Source organism: Phocoena phocoena, chromosome 8 (genome assembly GCF_963924675.1).
Source record: "Phocoena phocoena chromosome 8, mPhoPho1.1, whole genome shotgun sequence".
In the NCBI taxonomy this organism is placed as follows: domain Eukaryota; kingdom Metazoa; phylum Chordata; class Mammalia; order Artiodactyla; family Phocoenidae; genus Phocoena; species Phocoena phocoena.
The window spans coordinates 51,220,634-51,231,226 of record NC_089226.1 but is presented as its reverse complement, the minus strand read 5'-3'; positions in this window follow the sequence as shown (position 1 = coordinate 51,231,226).

Here is a 10,593-nt window from a genome sequence, read left to right as displayed (position 1 = left end):
ATGGTTTCCTTTGCTGTGTAACAGTTTTTAAGTTTAATTAGGCCCCATTTGTTAAGTTTTGCTTTTGTTTTCTTTGCTTTAGGAGACAGATCCAAAAAAGTATTGCTACAAATTATGTAAAAAAGTGTTCTGCTTATGTTTTCTTCTAGAAGTTTTATGGTGTCTCACCTTAAATTTAGGTCTTTAATCCATTTTAAGTTTATTTTTGTATATGGTGTTAGAGAATATTCTAATTTCATTCTTTCACATGTAGCTGTCCAGTTTTCCCAGCACCACTTATTGAAGAGGCTGTCTTTTCTCCACTGTACATTCCTGCCTCCTTTGTCATAAATTAGGTGACCATATGTGTGTGGGTTTAGCTCTGGGCTTTCTATCCTGTACCATTGAGCTATATTTCTGTTTTTGTACCAGTACCATACTGTCTTGATTATTGTAGCTTTGTAGTATAGTTTGAAATTGGGGAATCTGATTCCTCCAGCTCCATTTTTCTTTCTCAAGATTGCTTTGGCTATTCGGGGTCTTTTGTGTTTCCATACAAATTGTAAGATTTGTTGTTCTAATTCTGTGAAGAATGCCATTGGTAATATGAAAGGGATTGCATTGAATCTGTAGATTGCTTTGGGTAGTATAGTCATTTTCACAATACTGATTCTTCCAATCCAAGAACATGATATATTTCTCCACCTATTTATGTCATCTTTGATTTCTTTCATCAGTGTTTTACAGTTTTCTGAGTACATGTCTTTTGCATCATTAGGTAGGTTTATTCCTAGGTATTTTATTCTTTTGTTATGATGGTAAATGGGATTGTTTCCTTAATTTCTCTTTCTGATTTTTTGTTGTTAGTGTATAGGAATGCAAGGGATTTCTGTGCATTAATTTTCTATCCTACAACCTTACCAAATTCATTGATTAGTTCTAGTAAGTTTCTGGTGGCATCTTTAGTATTTTCTATGTATAGTATCATGTCACCTGCAAACAGTGACAGTTTTACTTCTTTTCCAATTTGGATTCCTTTTATCTCTTTTTCTTGTCTGATTGCCATGGCTAGGATTTCCAAAACTATATTGAATAAGAATGGTGAGAGTGGACATCCTTGTCTTGTTCCTGATCTTAGTGGAAATGCTTTCAACTTTTCACCATTGAGAATGATGTTTGCTGGGCTTTCTACTCCAAGGTTTCTTAGTAATCCATAGTATGACATTATACTATATATTAGTATATATTATATTAAGATAGAAGCGGAAATAATTAGTATGTGACTTGCACTTCCTTTTCCACTTCTTTTCCTTATAAGAGTTGTCAGACAATATTGAATCCAAATTAAAAATGAACATTCTAATCATGAATATAAGTGCAGTTTTTCAGATGTTCCATGGATTTTCAAAAAAAAATCTCCCATGAAACAGTACCAGGTATCTTTCTTTTTTATATATCTATATCACTCTTTGTGTTTTAAGTATCTGTTTTGATGCTTTAGATATCTCTCTTTATGTTTTTAGATGTCTCTCTTGATTTTTTACATTGAAAAGATGATTCATTGACATACAGTACTGACTCGTGTTTCATATGGATGATACCAGAAAGAGAATAACTCCTCCCAAAATATAATAATGTTCCTTACAAATGCAATGTTGACATCTTAATTTTTATATAATATGGATAATTATTTTTTGGCTCCTACTATGTGCTGAATCAATTGCTGAAGATACAACAATGAACAAGGCACAAGAATGTGCCATCTAGTAGCTAAGAGAAATAATAAGCAGGGAACTGTAAACTATATAGGACATACAATGATGGAGACATATAATGTGATGGGAGCACATAAAGGAGGAAGTTCTTTACTGCGACAGGGATACCCAGGAAAGGCTACTCTAAAGGAAGAGATATCTAAGCTTAGGCTTGAAGAACTATCCAGGCAAAGAGGACACACAGTACCTTAAAAGCCAATGAACAGTGTGAGTAAAGGTAGACGTAAAGGTAGACTGTCTGAAGACAGTAGACCTTGACAGAAGTTATATATTGTCCCTAACATTTGGTGTGAATAGTTTGAAAGAAACAGTGGTAAGAGGTAAGACAAGAAAAGTAAGAGTGGTTCTTGTAATATGAGAAATGCTTTGGAATACCCAGTTATGAAACTTAGACTTTTTCCTGATTGTATCAGAAATCTCTTTTTTGGAAAATAACTTTCAGAAGGAAAATAAATGATACAAACCATAACTCACTGGTGTAAATATACGAGTATGTAGGGGACCTAAAATAGTCTAGGGGTAGTCTGAGTTGTGGAATATTTTTAATTTCTTTCCTCTGGTTCAATCTGGTTTCACATAGTTTGTCAGAATATTTCAAGAGTTAAGATTTTTCAGTCATATTTTAATGATATATAATAAATAATGTAATCAATGGACTGGAAGGTAAGAAGAATGGGCTCTGGTTCCTGTTTTACCACTTAAAAATTCTGCATCCTTGGAGAAGACACATAACCTCTATGGGTATCAGCTTCTATAAAAGGAGATAATTTAGCTTATTAAACACCAAAGTCATTCTCAAAACTGTGATTCTAAGTACTTATATCTTATCAGGTGATCTATGGATTTGGTTTTTTGTTGGTTTGTAATTGGTACTCCCAAATACCTTAAAATCATTGTTCCTTTAGGTAGGTTTAATATAGTTTACATTATTAATTCACCTTAAAAAGACCTGTATTAGATAATATAATTGTAAATGATGCCTTGTTCATAAAATTGCAAATTTTCATGTAGCAGGAGATTTGTGTTAAGTAGACCTTCTGCCCACTTAAAACATTTCATACATTAGGTTGGGGATCCTTCAAGGCTACAATGGCACTTTACCTTTGTTTTTATTACATGTGTTTAATCCAACACCTGAACAATAATGGGCACACACAAAAAATGTTGAATTGAAAATATGTTTTCTAGAATAGAAATAGCTTTCTTTGCGATCCTTGCATTGCTGCATGTTAACTAAATTTTTTAATGACAATGGGTTAGCATTACTTATTAGCATTTATTGCCATTATGTGCAAATGGCAACAAAAATGATGAGGTGAAGAGATTTGGATGATTTGATCGAGGCAACTAAGCAAAGTCAGTTGAAAATAAGTTCTAGATTCCTTGAACTCTTGCTTTGGTCTTAAGAGCATACTGACTTTGTTTTCTCTTTTCTAATCTATTTGATTTCTGCTGGCAACCATTACCATTGTCAATAATATTTATTACAAAACAGGACATTTCTTCTTCACTCACTTACTTAAATTATGTATTTTCAGTCTTGAAACAGATTTTAACAGGAGACTGCTGAATCAAACTGAATCATGTGATTTTCACAAATGTCAACATCCATTCTTATAATGGTTTAATGCCAAGATTCTACACAGTGTACCAGGAAGAAAATAAGATGTCCAGTTCTAAAACTAGCAAAACAAATTTGACCAGACAATTGTAAGTTAATTTTCCCAAAGGAAATCCAATTTCATTTGTAGGCTCATAAATAGACCATAGTTACACTTTTCTGAGAGTTTATATTTGAATGCTAACCTATATTCAGTGATCTAGAATAGGACATCAATTTCAAGTTCTTAATTCTAAGGTCACCTTTGAAGTACCATCTTTTAAACCTTTTTTCTTTCATCATTTTAAATCTTTAAAGTGAATGTCATTCTGTTTTTTTTTTCCTCCGTGAGTTTAACATGAATAGACAGGGTATTTTTAATACTCTCTTACATAGTTTTAGTTAGAAAAGACTGATCTTATTGCTGATGGGGTTTATTTGCAAGGTAATTAGTGCATTTAGGATGTTGTCATTAAAAATAGGCTCTTGATGTGAGATGAATAAAAAACAGAGAACAGGTTTAGAGTAGAAAAATATAGGCAAAATTTTTGAATACCTGTGTTAACAAAAATTTCAAATTGAGGGAGTACATCTATACAGATAACAACTCCCACTTAAGAGTATGGAACATACATGCACATTGTTGTCATACTTCATAGAAACCTTCTGTTCAGGTAGTAGGATTAATTATTTTACCTAAATATAGAATTCCTTCACAATAGGAAGCATAATAATACTAAAAGTAATAAAGGCAGTTATAAATATGTATTGAGATCCTTTAGTCTTCATGCATTAAGCTAGTCACATGTATTATCCCTAATCATCGCAATAACCCCAAGTGGTATATATTTTTAGCCATGTTTTATAGGTGAGTAAACTTAGATAAGACATGATTAAAGAAATTGCCCAGAGTCACACAGGTAAGATGTGAGATTACCAGGCTTAAAACCCAATTTTATTCATCTCCAAAACCCATCACATTTTACTACCACCCAGATACCCTTTCATAGGTTATATTATAATCTATAAAAACACAAAGCATCATTATTATATTATTATTCTTCAACTTCTCCATTCAACCACACTGCCCAAATTCCCAGTAATTGGCCCAGCAGCTCCCACTGTAAATGAGAATCTTTGGTGATTGAATTCTCATAAATTAGACCACTGACCAAGGTTGGTCAGTTTAAAGGTAGCTTCAGATTCAAGAGACACTTAATATCTTTCATTTTCAAGAGCTTGGTATAGTCACTCATGTTTTTTATTTTATTTTTTTCATTTGTAAATCTTGGGCTTCCTCAATAACTTTTGGAGTAAAAATTAACAAAGTTAAGCTCTTCAGCAGAATCCCTAGGCTACGAGGACCCCTTGACCAAATATATGAAGACTATGAGAATTGGAATGGGTAGCAGATTTTACAGGACCTGGCATATAGTTTCCATAGAATAAAAGATATGCAACATTCTGATTTCTCAGAGGTGATTGTAGAGAGGCTGTGACAGTTACCAGCCAGTCTGTGAGCCATGTTTATATACTGAAGACAGTTGACAAGTAACATAAAAATCATAAGAGTAGCATGTCAAGACGCTCTTGTCCCAAATAGGAATTTAAGAAACTGCTAGACCTGTTATGGTAGTGTTGGCCATAACTTCATATGTGCACTTATATTGTCGGCATCACAAACATGACAAATACATGTACACATGCTACACAGATCACACACAGCAACAAATATCAGCAGCTGAGTGTGTAAGACAAAGTAGATGATATTAACATGTGTTTCCTATCCAGGTGGGTATAAAAGTAAATGCGTAATGGAGGCTATTTCTTACCTCTGTCCTTAGCAATCTATATTAATTTAGGGAAACTAAACATCATCTCTGAGCCTGTAGCCTCATTTGTCAAATGGGCATAATACTGGTATTATGGCTGCTGTGGTATGGCTGCTGTGAAGATTTTAGAAGAACATATAGAAAAAGTTTATGACATACATAGAACACAGTTCAGTGGTGAACATGCACTAGTGAATAATAACTGACCAAAATATGTGGTAGAATTAAATTATTGATTGCCTGCTATACCAGGGCCTGGGCCAGGCACTGAAGTCTAGAGAAGAATAAACTCGGCTTCTTTCCTTGAGTACTTCATAATTGAACAGATCGTTATTTCCACAAAATGAGCATTACTAGAAAAGGTAACAAGATGAACACAAAAGTACACAGTATATGTACAGGGAACAGAAATAATTTAAAATTTCAGACTATGAAATGTAAGGTAAGACATACCAGGCACTAAATATAGAAAAAAAGGCAGAACCCTGAGTCTCCAAGGGCATTTTAGGCCATGCTAAAATAAAATACGCTTACCTCTTGTTTTCTTTTTTATCCTTTACATGCTATATAGCTTATACCTCGATTAAGAAGACAACAAATATTACTGAGATGAAATATTGCTGTTATGGTCTGAAATATAGCTAGAAAACCATTTTTAAACGTAACTGGACATTTTCTTCCATAAAACACTCAGTACATTTAATTAAGAACTAAATGCAGATAACCACTATGTGTACAGTATTCTGCAAGCCCTAGAACAGATGATGGGGAGTGAAATGGACAAGAGAATGTTAACTGCTAAAGTCAATCTAAAATGGAAACATACAATGTTTAAAATGTTAAACTGGCAATAACAAAAAAGGAGGTTTTAGTTCTACCTTGGTCACATAATAGGTGACATTGGCTACAGGATTATGAAGAAGTTGCCTTAATTTTGAGCCTTCTTCCCCTTTTTCCAAGTAAAATAAGAATTCTTAAATGTCAAATGCACAAGGTTAATTCATAACTATGGCAGTGGGTGTGAAAGTCCTCAGCATATGGTAAAGGTCATATACTTGGAAAAACAGTGCAGATATTAAAAACCTTCTCCCAGTAGTAGGTATTTTACATGCCTTATCTCATTTAATTCTCACAACAATCCTAGGAGTAGATACTATTACGATCCTCATTTTATAGATGAGAAACAGAGGTTCCAAGAGTTTAAACAACATCCTCAAATTCACATGGCTCACAAGTATTAGAATTACGACTCAAACCCATGAAACAATTTGGTGGCTCATCTTAAATCTCATAGTCTGTCTCCTTCTCTACTTTGAAAGTGTTACCAGCCTACTTACCAAAACAGGGTCTGGTGGAAAAAAAAAAAAAGTTGAAATGATAAACGTAGAAGTTCAGCATCATGAAGTATACAGCTGGTTAAGAATTAGAACGTGTTAGAATTTTGGTGATGACTGAAAACATTAGAGAATGTTCACTACTAACCAGATGATGTCCCAGGCCTCCAAAGAGAATTGACATGATGAGAAAGAAATGAAAGGGAAGAGGAGGCAAATAAGCATTCATCAACCAGCGTGGGCTAGAGCATCACCTGGCCTGCAAGCAATCAGAACAAGGGAGTCCAAGAAGAGAGCACCGTCCTGTAAGAAAAGAAAGGCCCCACTGCACCTGGTTAGAGGAAAAGATGCAAAGGCTGAGAGACAAAGGCACTGAAAAGGAGACCAAAAAAGCCCCATGGAGGACTGAGGGATGAAGATGACTTAAATTATCCCATAAAAGGTCATCGGAAATGCCACCTTCTCTCTGTAAAAGAGAGCTCAAACGCCTGTGGCTGTGAAGAAACATCATGCATTCAAACTGCATGTGTCTCAGGAAAGACGTTTTGTTCTCTGCAGGCCTTTGGACTGTGGGGACTGTGAAAATACATTTTATCAAAATAGGTTTGTAGGACGTATTTGATTTCTTCTGTGACAGCTCCAAAACTAATCCTTAGGGGCAAAAAATAAGTGGAGGAATGTAGGGAAAAATAATGTGACAGGACAATAAAAGTATCCTCACTTATGACAAAGAAAATAGTGAAGCTGAAAACAAGAATAAAGGGAAAAAATTAAAGAGTAAAGCATTTACGTGTGGGGTTGGAAAAGGACGTCAAATCTAGTCTGTGATCTGAGTCGGTGTCAGTGCTTGGCACCCAGTCCTCACCCCTCAGAAACTGCTCCTTCTGCAGCAAGGCTTTCATTCTTAGTCCTATGGAAATGTAACAGTAATACGATGAAAGTCAAAAAAACTCTGGGATTTCTCATTCTATTTCTTAAAAGACACTCGAGACACCCTGGAATGAATGACTCATGGAATTTGGCAAAAATGTTAAAATAGAAGTGTTTAAAATGCCACCCTCAGACTAACCAAGAAGGAGGGGTTTTCTTGGCTTCAGGAATGTGGGCTACATACTATGGTGTAACTTGAGTTCAAATCCTGGTTCTGCTATTTTATAGTTTTGTGAAAGATGGACACATTAGGCATCCTTTCTGAGCATCAGTTTCTTTACCTGTGATGATACCACTCCACGTTTTTGTGAAGGTTAAGTTAAATTTTATGACCTTTTTTTTTTCAGGCCACATCGTGCAGCATGCGGGATGCGGGATCTTAGTTCCCAAATCAGGAATCTCGAACCTGTGCCCCTGCATTGGAAGTGTGGAGTCTTAACCACTGGACCACCAGGGAAGTCCCTATGAGCATTTTTTGTTTGTTTTTTTTTTTCGACACCTGGCACAATAGGTATTCACGCATCTTTAGTTCTCTCTCTTGTGTTAGATAAAAATTAAACTTCTGGGTCCTGTTAAGCCTAAAATAACCATTTTATAAATGGAATTCATAACCATGCCAACTGTAAATATAAAACAATTAAAATTGATTTCATCCTAACTTGAGTAGATTTGTTTCCATGAAGGGCTACCCTTCAGTATCTTTACACTGGATTCCAATGGTGTCTCTGTCCAAAATCTTTCCTGGTTCCCCTCTGAGGAATTATTCTCAGAATCCATTTTTTTTCTTTAAATTTTATTTTTTAAAAAGTAGTTTTAGGTTCACAGCAAAATTAAAAGGAAGTACAGAGATTTCCATTATACTCCCTGCATGCATCACCTCTCCCCTAAGCAACATCCTCCACCAGAGAAGTACCTTTGTTACAACTGATGATCCTACACTAACATAATCACCCAAAGTCCAGAGCTTACATTAGTGTTCAGAACTCCTTTTTAATAAATAAATGTTTATGAAATAGATATGAAATATTATTAAAACAAATGAACAATTCCAAAAATGCCCTTTAATTGTACTGTTTTCTACCATTTTGCCACTTGTTTCACTACCACACAACAAAATGGGACATGATATTATAAACAGTGAGCCTTAAGTAGCACCTGATTTGAGTAATAAAAGAACTGGACAGGGCTTCCCTGGTGGCGCAGTGGTTGAGAGTCTGCCTGCCGATGCAGGGGACACAGGTTTGTGCCCCGGTCCGGGAAGATCCCACATGCCGCGGAGCGGCTGGGCCCGTGAGCCATGGCCACTGAGCCTGCGCATCCGGAGCCTGTGCTCCGTGACGGGACAGGCCACAACAGTGAGAGGCCCATGTTCCGCAAAAAAGAACTGGACATCAATGTCCACTAGGCCACATTTATAGAGGCAAAGACAGGGACAGCAGGTATTTTAATGGAAAAAAATAGAAATAAGAAATACAATTTATTTTGCTAGATTGTTCAATTTCCTAGCAGTCCAGTTAATGCCTTACAGATTTTGCAAAAAGCACTTACCCTGTTTCACTAATACCATAGAATTAGAAACTTGAAATGATCTATGGTGGTGCCTTTGTCATAAACTCAACGTTTAATTTATTCAAAAGCAGACATTGTTATGAGGATTTATTGAGTTTGAGTAAGTTCTTTAAACCTTTATTTTTATTCCTTTAAAAATAATTTGTGTATATGGACACATAGAGATTCTGTATGACCCCTGAAATTATTTGCAAAATGTTCTGTGAAATCTATGTTTGCATTTTTGGGGGAAAGGACCTGCAGATTTTATAAGATTTTCTAATGGGTGAGTAAACTGATTAAGAAATAAATTGATAAATTCAGTTTAACAAATGTTTATTTATTGCCAGATATTTTTTGGAGTTTGGTATTCAACATTTTTGAGTACCTATTGTGATATAGGTACAGTGTTTTGTTTTGTTTATTAACATGTATATTCACTAAAATTCTGACCACACCAGGGCCTATTTAGCAAATGTCACGACATAAAATAGGGGAAAAACAGAATGACACTCTTCTTTTCCTGCTCAGGTAAAGTTTGATTTCATTGTATAACATGAATTGCTACAAAGGAATTGCTACAAAGGATGTGTCACTTGGAGAGACATCAAGTTAGGCTGCATCTGGTGTTTGCATTTGGGCAAAATATCCAGAAAACAGAAGAAACAAAAAAATATGTCTTCCCTGATACTCAATAAAACAACATCAAGCAAAAGTACCTAATTTGGACAACAGAGATTAAAGCCTTTGCACTAAAATTCACAGCGTAAATCCAATCAAATATTCTAGACATGAGCAATGTAAAATCAATTAAAGACAAACTGATGCCCTATAATATGCCCTTGTAGACTCTGCCATTGGAATCAACCCAGGAGAAAATTGTAGTCCTTCTTTCAAAGTTATTCAAATCCAATTGATGTCACCATATGCGAGTTTAGTTGATATCCAGCAGCAATTTAATTGGCTATATTCTTTGTTTCTAAAGGGCAATTTTGTGTGTGATATCTAGATGTTCTCTAGGTGTTGCATTGACCTTTAGAGATTTTTAGAAATAGTCTTTGAGGTTTCATACCATTTTTTTCCACACTGAAAAGAGCTTATTCAATTGCTTCCTCTGAGATAATATCACCGTTGTAGAGACGTGGATATGAACAGACCAAGGTTGTGTCAATGATATCCCAAGCACATTCCAATATAACTGAATTTAGGTTATGGACTTTTTAGTTTGTTTACTTAGTTTTACATTGTGTTTCCTTTTCTTATCTCATAAATATAGGATGATCAATTACGGTAGGAATATTTAATTGGCATACAATGCACAAAATAGTTAATGTAATGAAATTATCTTTGTAAATGGTATAGAAACCTCAGGAAGTAAAAACTGATATCGTTTGAAATCTATGCTGTGCCAGGTCTTTATCTTATTTCTACTTTAAAAATCATTGTTGATTAGGAGAAAAGTAAATCTTATTAAAGAGCTCAAGTAAATTGACCACACAAATATTTAGTAGTAGATCTGATTTAAATCAGAATCATATCCAAAAGAGTAGTTTTTTCTTTTTTTCTATTATTTAATAATGCCACCTCAGGAAAAT